The sequence below is a fragment of the Urocitellus parryii genome, chromosome 13, assembly GCF_045843805.1.
Source record: "Urocitellus parryii isolate mUroPar1 chromosome 13, mUroPar1.hap1, whole genome shotgun sequence".
NCBI lineage: Eukaryota > Metazoa > Chordata > Mammalia > Rodentia > Sciuridae > Urocitellus > Urocitellus parryii.
Window position 1 is genome coordinate 65,208,524 of NC_135543.1, and position 14,494 is coordinate 65,223,017.

Sequence of the window (14,494 nt, forward strand, 5' to 3'; positions counted from 1 at the left end):
TGTGATTCAATCTATGGTGGGTTTATTGGCACGTAACCCCATTGTAGATGGAGGAACATCTGTAGGGTCAACCGGACGTTGGTGTGATCTCTGAGAACGAGGTGTAGAGCTCGACTCCTCCACAGTGTTCCTGGGGATGTTAACACTCCATTCCCCACCTGCACTAGGGTGCTGGGGGGAGCTGGCAGGACCACTCCCAGCCCCGAGCCGTGCTTGTCCCCTTTCCTGGGAGCTGCTGTCTTGAGGGACTGAAAGGCGGTGGTAGACTCCTGGAAGTTCCCCCTTGACCCTAACCAGATCTTACCAGGGTCTGCTTCAGACCCCTACATCATGGGAGGTCAACTTTGTGGACTTGGGTCTGGAATTGACTCCACTGTGCTTCCCAGACCCTGAGAACAGATGTTTGGGTCTACACTGGCTGGGAACAGTCTTCTCTCTTCTGTGTCCTCCCTGGAGTGGAAATGGGGTTCTCCTCGGGGGAATGGGCTGGCTGAGAAATAAAAGCTAAGGAAAATAGAATGGCCGAAAAATCACAGCACATAGAAAGTAGTGTCAAAAGCAGGGGCAAGACAGGCAAGCTGACCAGATGGATCGGGCTTCTGGACTCTGGCAAAATGGAGCCCAGGCCAGCTTTACTAATATAAGGAAAAATCAAAGGCCTGCCACAGAATGTCCTTCAGCAAAGGAGATTAGAGGTGGGCTGTCCAGTTCCTAACGTGTTATGTCCATCGCCAGAGCTACTGTGGGGGATCCTCCTAGCAGAGCAGAGACAAAGGCCATGTGCGTTGGGCCATCTATTGCCACGGGAGAGCCACCTCGTTCCCAAGGCCAAACCTAAACCTTCCTGGCTTCATGCTGAGAGAAGATCCTTGCGTGTTTCACCCATGACTTCCCGCAGTCCTCTCTACTGGTGAGTTCTGAAGGTCATGGGTTCATCCTCTTGATGAGGGTTGGATTTTCCCTCTTTGCAAAAATGGACCCTACTTAGTGTCTTGTGGGCTTCCTGTGGGGAAGATAAAAACCACCAAGGAAACAGCAAATAAACAGAAACGAAAAGCAAGTTTATAGGTTTGAAATACCCCTTTTTGTTAAATGCAAATTTTTCTATAAAAATCCTCGAACCTTTAACCCAAACATCCAATGTGACAATAGCGATGGTACAGTAAACTGTCCACCCAGCCACATTTATTCTTTATGCAAACAGAAGGTGCTTTGTCTTTATGTAGTCATGGAAAATCAGGAGGAAACTTGCAACTTGGCTTCCTTTTTTTCCAACCCTGCTGATGTTCTGAGCTGAGCAAATAAATAAATAAGGAAATCTGTTAAAGAGTCTTTTTTTGTTCCTTACATTTTGACAGTTTTTTCTGATATTACTTATCTTTTGTAAAGGCATGCAAACACTTATTTTAAAATTATGACACATGTCCAAACCACCTAAATTCTTGGATGTGTAATGGAATAATAGAAACAGCCTTTACTCTCCCTCCCAATTCCCAAACACAATCAAAGTGAAGACTTTATTCAGTGTAGACCTAAGTGAGGTGCATTTTCCAAAAATCACTGTCTACTTATTTACTCATTTAACTTTGTTTTGTGGTTCAGTTTTCTGGTCATGCTGTGTGGTAATATTTCATTCTTTTTCTTAACAACATATTATTCCATCATTGAAGTGTATCAAGTTTATTTAATCAATTCTTTTGAAAATTTTTTAAATTAATAGTAGCAAATTATAATTATATATAATAGTGGGGTTCATTGTGACATATACATGTATGCACACAACATAATTTGCTCTTTCATTCTCCAGTATGTCCACTTTCCCTTCCCTCTTCCCTTCTGCTGGTCTTCCTTCCATTAATTTACTTTGTTTTAATTCATGCTTTATACTTATATATAAAAATAGAATATTACTCAGCCACGAAGAAGAATGAAATTATGGCATTTGCTGGAGAGTATTGTGCTAAGTGAAATAAGCCAGTCCCCAAAAGTCAAAGGTCAAATGTGCAGAAGCTAATCAAAAAAATCAGGAAAAAGAATCAGGAGAGAGAATTCCATCAAAATAGAGTGAAGATCAGTAGAGTAGACAAAAGGATTGAGGGGGAGGAAGGGGTAGGATGGGGGAAGAACAGTGGAGTGATTTTGTGCACACATGAATACACCAAGTGAATTTCAACATTGAGTACATCCCTAAGACACTATTAAAAAAAAAAAAACTATAAATGATTGCAGAAAGATCAGTAGAATAGAGGGAGGGGAAAGAGGGCAGAGTGCTTGGGACTGAATTAGAGCAAATTGTATCCTATGCTTTTGTGATTATGGCAACCTGTGTTCTAAGGTTACATATAACTAAAAAGAATTAATTAAAATACGTGGGATTCATCGTGATATATTCCTATATGCACTTGGCATGATTTGGCTGGTTTTGTTCTGTATTCCTCCCTAGATCCCTTTCCTTTACCTTGACACCTCCCTTCTATTTTCCCAAGATCCTCTTTTCAAAATTCCTTATTTCTTGCCAGCTTCTGAACATGAGAGAAATATTGGCCCTGACTTTCTACGTCTGGCTTATTTCACTTAGCGCCATCTTCTCCAGTTCCATCTATTGACCAGCAAATAGCATAGGATTCTCTAGAATTTTCATTGAGAGATGTCTTATCTCCTTGATTAGATTTATTCTCACGTATTCTTTTGAGGCTCTTGGAAATGGAATTTTTTTCATGATTTCTTTTTCCTGGGGTTTGTAATTGGTACACAGAGAAGGTACTGATTTTGGTATGTTAATTTTTGTATCCTGCTATTTTGCTGAATTTGTTAATTAGCTCTGGAATTCTTCTGGTGGAATTTCTTGGGTCTTCTAAGGATATGATTATATCATCTGCAAGCAGATAATTTTACCTGTTTTTCTATTTATATCCTGTTAATTTCCTTCTCTTGTCTGACTGCTCTGGTTAAAATTTCAAGTTCTATATTGAATAGAAGTGGAGAGAGAGGACATCCTTGTCTTGTTCCTGATTTCAAAGGAAATGTTTTCAGTTTTTCTTTATTCAGTACAGCTTTTGTGATAGTGAGGTAAATTCCTTCTATTCCTATTTTCTTTAGTGTTTTTAACAGGAATGGGTGCTGAATTTTGTTGGAAGACCATTTTTGCATCAATTAATTTGGTCCTTAATTCTTTTTATGTGATGGATTACATTTATTGATTTGTGTAGGTTGACCAACCTTGCATCCCTGGAATAAAACCAATTTGATCATGATGTACAATCTTTGCATGTGCTTTTCAATGCAGATTGCTAATATTTTATTATGGCCTTTTGCATTTATGTTTATCAAGGATATTGGTCTGTAGATTTCTTTTTCTGATGTGTCCTTATCTGGTTTTGACGAGAGTAATACTGGCTTTAAACAATGAATTTGGGAGTCATCCCCTTCTCCACTTTATGGAATATTTTGAGGAAGATTGGCATTGATTCTTCTTGAAATGTCTGGCAGAACTCAGCTGAGAGTCCATCTGGTCCTGGGCTTTTCTTTTTGGAAGGCGTTTAATTGCTGCTTCAGTCTCTTTGCTTGCAATCCATCTGTTTAGATTTTCTATATCCTCTTGTTTCAGTCTGGGCAGGTTATATGTGTCAAGAAATTTTCCAATATCTTCTAGACTTTCCCATTTATTGAAACATAAGTTTTCAAAATAGTTCCTAATGATCTTCTGGATTTCAGAAATGTCTAGGGTGATATCTTCTTATTTGGATCTTCTTTTTCTTTTGGTTAGTTGGGCCAGGGTCTGTCAATCTTGTTTATTCTTTCAAAGAACCAACTCTATTGCACTGATTCTTTGTATTATTTTATTCTCTACTTCATTAATTTTGGCTCTGATATTAATTAATTATTTCATTTCTTCTACTAGTTTTGGATTAGTCTGTTCCTGCCTCACCAAGGCCTTAGGATGTGGCATTAGATAATCAATTCCTTTGTGGTGGATATTTAAAAAATTGCTTTACCATTTCTATTATAAAAATAATGCATCATGAATACCTTTGTCTGTGCTTATTGGTGTAATTTCTGTGGCACACAAACACCAAGAGTATATAATGGCTTGGTTACAGTGTGTACATGTGAAAATTGAAAGATGTAAAGATGCTAGCTAGCAGGCAGCCTCAAAAACAATGTCTCAGCTGGGCACAGTGGTGCATATCTGTGATCCAGCAGCTCGAGAGGCTGAGGCAGGAGGATCATGAGTTCAAAGCCAGCCTCAGCAGCAGTGAGGCCCTAAGCAACTGAGTGAGACCCTGTCTCTAAATAAAAGACAAAACAGGGCTGGGGCGAGTACCCCTGAGTTCAATCCTTGATACCTCCCCCCCGCAAAAAAGAAAAGGATGTCCCAGTTGATGCCATTTCCCCACAACCCTTCCCTAGCTAGGTGGCATCAATACAGGCCTGAGCGAGTTTATCATTCATGTCACATATCGGCTCTCATACAGGGTCCCTGTCATTTCTCTCTCCTGCGGAAAACGCTGTGGAGATGAGCTGGTCCTCCTCTGTGCTGTGGTTGTGCCTGCTTCTAGCTTTGGCATCATAAGCTTCCTTCTGTGTCCCTAACCCTATATGATAAACCTATAGAAGCATATTTTGGAGCTGGATGTCCACGTAGTAATTATGCTTTTTCATAAAATGATGGAAAGAAATTGAATGATCGAGTTTATTTTTCTCTGTGGTTTTGCACATAGGAACACATAGGCTCATATGAAAAGAAACTTCCTATGTTTTCTACCAGGACACGGTGCAGAAAGTGTCAGGTCTACCCAAGGAAACTCTTGTTTTGCTTCTTCTCATTCTAAGGTTCTCGCTTCTGATTCGGAGGCAAGGCTTATATTCCCATGTGCACGGAAACCAATACTATCTCCCTGGGGTTTTGCAAATAGAGAAGGCCTTCTCCTGCGGTCCAGAGGCACGGATGCAGGGAGCTGTAAGCCCAGACCTACCTTCCTGATTGATTGGCCGGGCGGGGTTCACTGGAAGGGAGAGGGAGAAGCCTGTTGATTGGGCTGTGAGCAGGGGTCTAGGGTTCTTTTTGCACAGCTTGGACAGCCCCCGTGTCTGCTCACAGGTCACATGTGTCTTTGGGAAGGAGATAGTGTTTGGTGGGGATTTGAAGTCCAGAGTTCACTGGCTGAGCAGGCTACTTCAGCACACGTCCATTTTTGAAAAGCCAGCTTGGGATCATCATGGAATGGGTTTGGAAGGCTTTTCCTGAGAGACCACCAGAGGATTTGGTTATTTAAGGCATTCACATATGTGCTGAGCACCCAGGCCTGGCCAGTTTCAGTAGAGCCTCAGCAGGTTTTGTGAGCTTCCTAGTCTGATGGAGGAAGGTTGAGAAAAGAGGTGTACCAGGAAACTCCTCCAGCACGCCCCAGTGCCAGGGAACTCCACCAGCACCCACCCCCCAGTGCCAGGGAACTCCACCAGCACCCCCCCCAGTGCCAGGGAACTCCACCAGCACCCCCCCCAGTGCCAGGGAACTCCACCAGCACCACCCACCCCCAGTGCCAGGGAACTCCAACAGCACGCCCCAGTGCCAGGGAACTCCATCAGCACCCACCCCCCAGTGCCAGGGAACTCCACCAGCACCCACCCCCAGTGCCAGGGAACTCCACCAGCACCCCCCCCCCAGTGCCAGGGAACTCCACCAGCACCACCCCCCAGTGCCAGGGAACTCCAACAGCACCCCCCCCCAGTGCCAGGGAACTCCACCAGCACCCCCCATCAGTGCCAGGGAACTCCACAAGCACCCCCCCCCAGTGCCAGGAAACTCCATCAGCACCCCCCCCCAGTGCCAGGGAACTCCACCAGCACCCCCCCCCCAGTGCCAGGGAACTCCACCAGCACCCCCCCCAGTGCCAGGACACTCCCCCAGCAACCCCCCCCCCAGTGCCAGGGAACTCCATCAGTACCCCCCCCCCAGTGGCAGGGAACTCCACCAGCACCACCCCCCAGTGCCAGGACACTCCCCCAGCACCCCCCCCCAGTGCCAGGGAACTCCATCAGCACCCCCCCCAGTGCCAGGGAACTCCACCAGCACCCCCCCCCCAGTGCCAGGGAACTCCACCAGCACCCCCCGCAGTGCCAGGGAACTCCACCAGCACCCCGCCCCCAGTGCCAGGGAACTCCACCAGCACCACCCCCCAGGGCCAGGGAACTCCAACAGCACCCCCCCCAGTGCCAGGGAACTCCACCAGCACCCCCCCCCCCAGTGCCAGGGAACTCCACCAGCACCCCCCCCCCCAGTGCCAGGGAACTCCCCCAGCACCCCCCCCCAGTGCCAGGGAACTCCACCAGCACCCCGCCCCCAGTGCCAGGGAACTCCACCAGCACCCCCCCCCCAGTGCCAGGGAACTCCATCAGCACCACCCCCCAGTGCCAGGGAACTCCACCAGCACCCACCACCCAGTGCCAGGGAACTCAACCAGCACCCCCCCCCCCAGTGCCAGGGAACTCCACCAGCACCCCCCCCAGTGCCAGGGAACTCAACCAGCACCCACCACCCAGTGCCAGGACACTCCCCCAGCACCCCCACCAAGTGCCAGGGAACTCCACCAGCACCCCGCCCCCAGTGCCAGGGAACTCCCCCAGCACCCCCCCCCAGTGCCAGGGAACTCCCCCAGCACCCCCCCCAGTGCCAGGGAACTCCACCAGCACCCCCCCCCAGTGCCAGGGAACTCCACCAGCACCCCCCCCCAGTGCCAGGGAACTCCACCAGCACCCACCACCCAGTGCCAGGACACTCCCCCAGCACCCCCCCCCCAAGTGCCAGGGAACTCCCCCAGCACCCCCCCCAGTGCCAGGGAACTCCACCAGCACCCCCCCCAGTGCCAGGGAACTCCACTAGCACCACCCCCCCAGTGCCAGGGAACTCCCCCAGCACCCCCCCAGTGCCAGGGAACTCCACCAGCACCCCCCCCAGTGCCAGGGAACTCCACCAGCACCCCCCCCCAATGCCAGGACACTCCCCCAGCACCCCCCCCCAAGTGCCAGGGAACTCCACCAGCACCCCGCCCCCAGTGCCAGGGAACTCCACCAGCATCCCCCCCAGTGCCAGGGAACTCCATCAGCACCCCCCCCAGTGCCAGGGAACTCCACCAGCACCCCGCCCCCAGTGCCAGGGAACTCCACCAGCACCACCCCCCAGTGCCAGGGAACTCCCCCAGCACCCCCCCCCCAGTGCCAGGGAACTCCACCAGCATCCCCCCCAGTGCCAGGGAACTCCATCAGCACCCCCCCCCAGTGCCAGGGAACTCCAACAGCACCACCCCCCAGTGCCAGGGAACTCCACCAGCACCCCCCCCCCAGTGCCAGGGAACTCCACCAGCATCCCCCCCAGTGCCAGGGAACTCCATCAGCACCCCCCCCCCAGTGCCAGGTAACTCCATCAGCACCACCCCCCAGTGCCAGGGAACTCCAACAGCACCACCCCCCAGTGCCAGGGAACTCCAACAGCACCACCCCCCAGTGCCAGGGAACTCCACCAGCACCCCCCCCCAGTGCCAGGGAACTCCCCCAGCACCCCCCCCCCAGTGCCAGGGAACTCCACCAGCACCCACCCCCAGTGCCAGGTAACTCCCCCAGCACCCCCCCCCCCAGTGCCAGGGAACTTCACCAGCACCACCCCCAAGTGCCAGGGAACTCCCCCAGCACCTCCCCCAGTGCCAGGGAACTTCACCAGCACCACCCCCAAGTGCCAGGGAACTCCCCCAGCACCCCCCCCCCAGTGCCAGGGAACTCCACCAGCACCCCCCCCAGTGCCAGGGAACTCCACCAGCATCCACCCCCCAGTGCCAGGGAACTCCACCAGCACCCCCCCCAGTGCCAGGGAACTCCCCCAGCACCCCCCCCAGTGCCAGGGAACTCCACCAGCACCCCCCCCAGTGCCAGGGAACTCCACCAGGACCCACCCCCAGTGCCAGGAAACTCCCCCAGCACCCCCCCCAGTGCCAGGGAACTCCACCAGCACCACCCCCCAGTGCCAGGGAACTCCATCAGCACCCCCCCAGTGCCAGGGAATTCCACCAGCACCCCCCCCCCAGTGCCAGGGAACTCCACCAGCACCCCCCCAGTGCCAGGGAACTCCATCAGCACCACCCCCCAGTGCCAGGGAACTCCACCAGCACCCCCCCCCAGTGCCAGGGAACTCCACCAGCACCCCCCCCAGTGCCAGGGAACTCCATCAGCACCCCCCCCAGTGCCAGGGAACTCCACCAGCACCACCCCCCAGTGCCAGGGAACTCCACCAGCACCCACCCCCCAGTGCCAGGGAACTCCACCAGCACCCCCCCCCCAGTGCCAGGGAATTCCACCAGCACCCACCCCCAGTGCCAGGGAATTCCACCAGCACCCACCCCCCAGTGCCAGGGAACTCCACCAGCCCCCCCCCAAGTGCCAGGGAACTCCACCAGCACCACCCCCCAGTGCCAGGGAACTCCACCAGCACCCACCCCCCAGTGCCAGGGAACTGCACCAGCACCACCCCCCAGTGCCAGGGAACTCCAACAGCACCACCCCCCAGTGCCAGGGAACTCCACCAGCACCCACCCCCCAGTGCCAGGGAACTCCACCAGCACCCACCCCCCAGTGCCAGGGAACTCCACCAGCACCCACCCCCCAGTGCCAGGGAACTCCACCAGCACCCACCCCCCAGTGCCAGGGAACTCCACCAGCACCCACCCCCCAGTGCCAGGGAACTCCACCAGCACCCACTCCCCCAGTGCCAGGGAACTCCACAAGCACCCCCCCCAGTGCCAGGCAACTCCACCAGCACCCACCCCCCAGTGCCAGGGAACTCCACCAGCACCCACTCCCCCAGTGCCAGGGAACTCCACCAGCACCCCACACTGAGATGGCATTGTGGAACAGTGAGCAGACAGATAGATTTAGCCTCTCATTTCTTTAATTTGTTGATGTTTGCCTCAATACAATGGTAGAATGATTGTATAATTGCTTTAAGATATTAGTTTCTTTAGGAAGGGGAATAAAAAGGTAGGAACTATTTATATTTTATTTTCTTTTCCCCAAAGTGAAACTCTTGTATTTTGGTGAAATTTATTAACTTTTAGAGTATCAGAATATCAAGAAATTTGGATATAAGAGAAAAAAAAAATCTGCTAGGGCTGGGGCTGTAGCTGAGGCACTGGGTTTGATCCTTAGCACTGCATCACAAAATAAATAAAATAATTATTAAAAAAAATCTGCTAAAAAGTGTTAAGTCAATACGACTAATCTTTTCGCAAAGATGAATTCTTCAAATTTTGACCCTTTCTTTCCCAGTGCACTGGGCAAAACCACATAATAACTGCCAATATTCATTTATTCTTCTGGACCAGAAACATGTCAATTTCATGATTTGAAGTTATATACCTATAAAAGAATAAAGGCATTAAAATAAGGCCATTTAATAGATATATCTGTTTTTACACATTCATTAAGAAAGTATGCTTAAAGTAGACTTTGCTGAGAAAACCACCCAGCCAACCACCCAGTCAACCAACCAACCTGAAGCCTAACTTTGATGTGTACATTTACATGTCAGGTCAGGTGTTGCCCACAGTAGTTTGCATGAAGGTAATAGATGCTAGTCCATGAGAGAGAGAACTTTAGATGTGGTGTGACATACATGTTTTCATTAGCTGTGCATTGAACTTGGAAAAGAAATTTCCTGCAGTGCTGCACGTCCATAATCCCAGTGGCTTGGGAGGCTGAGGCAGGAGAATTGCAAGTTTGAGGCCAGCCTAAGCAACTTTGCAAGACCCTGTCTTAAAAAAAAAAAAGAGGTGTCGGGGGTGGGGGTGTTCCTCAATGGTTAAGCACCCCTGGGTTCAATACTTGGTACCAAAAAATATATATTTTTTTGTCTTAAGGTGTATTAACACTTTCCTATAACAGTCAGGAATTGTCTGGAAGCACACGCGTCTGTTGAAATGAACTCTGTGTGGGTAGAGTTCTGGCCTGGACACCATGTCATGTGACCTAGAGCCAGTTCCCTTCTCTGGGTGGGATGCCTCCCTGAGACAGATGCCCTGCTGGATGACCTCTGTCCTGAGGTCTTGGGCTGGTGTGCATTTCACTCCTTTGTCCCTGGGAGGCTAGGCTGCAGGATCACCCCCAGACCTAATGTCCCTCCAAGGAGTGTGCAGCGAGAACCACAGCAGCCACAAGGAAAGGGGATACAATGCTTGACCCCTGCCTGTGTCCTGGAGGCCAGTGACAGCTGCTCTTCATGTCCACCCTGGGGCTCGGTCCTTGCCTCCCTGCACCTGCCATTCAAAGTTGAGAGGGAACCTTCCCCTTCTCACTTGTCCCCAGCATCCTGGGGGTCGCGCTGGCTCAGGAGCTTCTCTTTGAAGCAGGCTGCCCAGATGAGCCCTGACATTCTTCACTTTGTCATTGTGCCTGAATGTCTGGTTAGAGGTTGATCTGCAGCTCACAGCCTTCCCGGGGGTGGTCAGCCACTTCCCTCTGACCCCTCCCTGAAGTTGGGGTGCTGCCTGGTGGTGGGTGAGGCAGGAGGCAGGATGTGTGCCTCGAAGTGGTGAGGACCGCAAGGCTCGTGCTCTGAGATAGAGCACCAGTGTGCAGAGGAAGGAGGGAAAGGAGACCCCAGACCCCTGCCAGACCCACTCGGTTCATCAGAACATTTTGGCCGTTGTCAGCCCTGTTGTTGTTCTAGGGCTTGTAGCAATCAGGAAAGGATCCAAAACATAAAGAAACAAAGCATTTTAGGGTCAGAGAGAAGATTCTTGTATTAAGAAAAAATTAGTACTGGGGATTGAACCCAGGGGCCCTTTCTATTTTGAGTCAGGGTTCTGCTAAATTGCATGAGATTTTGTTAATTTGTTGAGGCTGGCCTCGAACTCAGAGTCTGAGGGGCCAGGATCGCAGCCCTGCGCACCACCCTCTACTGAGAGTGGATGGTGACAAGCAGCATTTGCTCCCCAGTTCTTCGGCTCACACCTGCCATCTGCACTTCAGACACTAGGTGGCAGCAGGACACCGCGCGCTAAGGTGCCTGACCCAGCCTAGCTGTCACCACTCAGCTGGGCCCAGGCATCTCATCCCGTGCTGTCCTCTCGTCAGTACTGCTTCTTCGTTTTCTGACTTGCTTTCTCCCACCGGTAAGAATATCACATGGCTGTTGGAAAGATTTTTGACAAACATTTCCCCCATTTGCTCACTATTCGCTCACCCATGTCAATGCCTTGATCCGACCTTCAGAGCTCCTTTCTCATGAAAGGGCTTGCTTTCTTTTTAAAAATAATATTATATTATTATTATTATTATTATTATTATTAATTAATGATATATTTTTTAAACTCATCTGCATTTATTACTATTTAAATCAGAATGTTGACTTGGGCACTACATATTTCCATTCACAAGCCTTACTGTTACTTTTTGAACAGCTTTGTAACACAACTAAGGGAGGTTTAAGCTTTGTTTCTTGAAATACTTTTCTTTGGAAAACAAGCCCTGTAGAGTTCCTCCCAGCCAGTTGTCTGTTTCACATACTTGGTTCTAGAGGACTAGTACATGCAGAGTGGTAACTAACTATGGGGGATCCTAATGAGATGAAACTCAAGCCATTTTAACAAATATCTTTCTTTTAAACATCAAGGTCTATCCTGGAACACTTCAGGGACAAAAGATTTGGTCTGGTCTACTAAGGGATACAACTTGGTAGTGGAACACTTTAGACTACAAAGTTAGGTTACATGTCTTGGAACAAACATCTCAACCTGTTAAAATAAGTCAATGTGAAACTAGAAAAAGCATTACTAGCTCTGCTTTAGTGCCTAAAGTATCACAGTATATCACTTAAAGAAATCTTATCTCCCCTTTAAGTAGATATCGTCATGCCATACACATTTTAATAAATGTTAACAAAAACAAAGAACAAAAAAATCCTTGAAAAGGTATCAGGAATGAAGGTGAAGTGGGGGACACACATATGAGTGGTTCTTCAGAAACTTAGTCTACTTCTTCCATGCGTGATGTGTCATCATCTCCTTCCAGGGGTGGCACCTCTTCTGTCGTCAGCAGTGGGATCACCCTCATCAATACCTAGACCAAGTTTGATCATCCTGTAGATCCTGTTAGCATGGGTCTGAGGATCTTCCAAACTGAAGCCAGAAGACAGGAGAGCAGTTTCGTACAGCAAGATGACCAGATCTTTCACAGACTTATCATTCTTGTCAGCCTCTGCCTTTTGCCTCAAGGTCTCAATAATGGAGTGGTCAGGATTTATCTCCAGGTGTTTCTTTGCTGCCATGTAGCCCATTGTAGAGTTATCTCTGAGAGCTTGAGCTTTCATGATTCTTTCCATGTTTGCTGTCCAGCCATATGTGCTTGTGACGATACAGCATGGAGAGGTCACCAATCGGTTTGACACAACCACCTTTTCAACCTTTTTCTCCAAGATGTCCTTCATGATCTTGCAGAGGTTTTCAAACTTTGTCTTTTTCTCTTCCTGTTTCTTCTTCTCTTCTTCATCTTCTGGAAGCTCCAAGCCCTCTTTGGTGACAGACACTAAAGTCTTCCCCTCAAATTCCTTCAGCTGTTGGACACAGTACTCATCGATGGGCTCAATCATGTAGATCACTTCCAAACCATGCTTCCGAAGACGCTCCACAAAGGCAGAGTTAGCTACCTGGTCCTTGGTCTCACCTGTGATGTAGTAGATGTGTTTCTGGTTTTCCTTCATTCTGGTGCAATAGTCCTTGAGAGAAACCATCTCATCCCCAGAAGCAGAGGTGTAGTATCATGACAGCTCTGAAAGCTTCTTTCGATTTTGAGAGTCTTCGTGTATTCCAAGCTTTATATTTTTAGAGAACTGCTCATAGAATTTTTTGTAGTTCTCTTTATCTTCTGCCAGTTCAGTGAAGAGTTCTAAGCATTTTTTGACCAAATTCTTTCTAATGACTTTCAAAATTTTGCTCTGTTGCAACATTTCACGGGAAATGTTTAGAGGAAGATCCTCAGAATCCACCACTCCTCTAATGAAATTCAGATATTCAGGGATTAGCTCCTCACAGTTATCCATGATGAAAACTCTACGTACACACAACTTAATGTTGTTCTTTTTCTTTCTGTTTTCAAAGAGGTCAAAAGGAGCACGTCTTGGGACAAAAAGAAGAGCTCTGAATTCCAACTGTCCTTCAACTGAAAAATGCTTCACTGCCAAGTGATCTTCCCAATCATTGGTCAAGCTCTTATAAAACTCTCCGTACTCTTCGTTAGTGATATCCTCAGGATTTCTGGTCCAAATGGGCTTTGTTTTGTTGAGTTCTTCATGATCGATGTACTTCTCCTTAATTTTCTTCTTCTTCTTCTTGTCACCATCCTTCTTTTCTTCTTCCTCTTCATCAGAACCAACATCTTCAATTTCAGGTTTGTCGTCAGGCTCTTTTTCTTCTTTTTCTTTTTCCTCCTCTTTATCTTCTTTTTCTTCAGCCTCATCATCACTGACTTCTTTATCACGTTCCTTCTCCACAAAAAGAGTAATGGGATAGCCAATAAATTGGGAATGTTTCTTCACAATCTCCTTTATTCTCCTTTCCTCCAAGTACTCAGTTTGGTCTTCTTTCAAATGCAGGATGACCTTTGTCCCACGACCCATGGGTTCTCCTGTATCAGTCCTGACGGTGAAGGAGCCCCCTGCCGAGGACTCCCAGGCATACTGCTCATCATCCTTGTGCTTGGTGATCACAGTCACTTTCTCGGCAACCAAATACGCAGAATAAAAACCGACACCGAACTGGCCAATCATGGAGATGTCTGCGCCAGCCTGCAAAGCCTCCATGAACGCTTTGGTCCCAGACTTGGCGATAGTACCAAGGTTATTGATCAGGTCGGCCTTGGTCATTCCAATTCCAGCATCCACGATCGTGAGGGTTCGGTCTTGTTTGTTTGGAATGAGGTTAATATGCAGCTCCTTCCCAGAGTCTAGCTTACTGGGATCCGTCAGGCTTTCGTATCTGATTTTGTCCAGGGCGTCCGACGAGTTGGAAATCAGCTCCCGCAGGAAGATCTCTTTGTTCGAGTAGAAAGTGTTGATGATCAGCGACATCAACTGGGCAATCTCCGCCTGGAAGGCGAAGGTCTCCACCTCCTCCTCCTCCATGGGCTGGTCTTGTGTCTGTGTCTCCTCCGGCATCTTGGCTGGATGACCGCACGGGCTCCGCGGCGTAGCAGCACCAGGACGCTGAAGCTACTTTAATTAATAATATTAACTTTGGTACCGGGGGATGGAACCACTCAGCCACATCCCCAGCCCTTCTCATTTTTTAAATTTTGTGACAGAGTCTTGCTAAGTTGATGAGGCTGGCTTTGAACTTTCCATCCTCCTGCCTCAGCCTCCGGAGCCTGCTGGGATTACAAGTATGCACCACTGCTACCAGCTCCCCCCAAATTTTAACATGAATTCAAAGGGGGGAACATTTCCAATATCTTC

At 49.1% G+C, this 14,494-nt stretch overlaps 1 pseudogene; it reads right to left on the reverse strand.

Annotated features, from left to right (window-relative positions):
• Positions 1-11,774: 11,774 nt before the first annotated feature.
• On the reverse strand, positions 11,775-14,238 carry LOC113176148 (heat shock protein HSP 90-alpha pseudogene; annotated as a pseudogene).
• Positions 14,239-14,494: the final 256 nt, after the last annotated feature.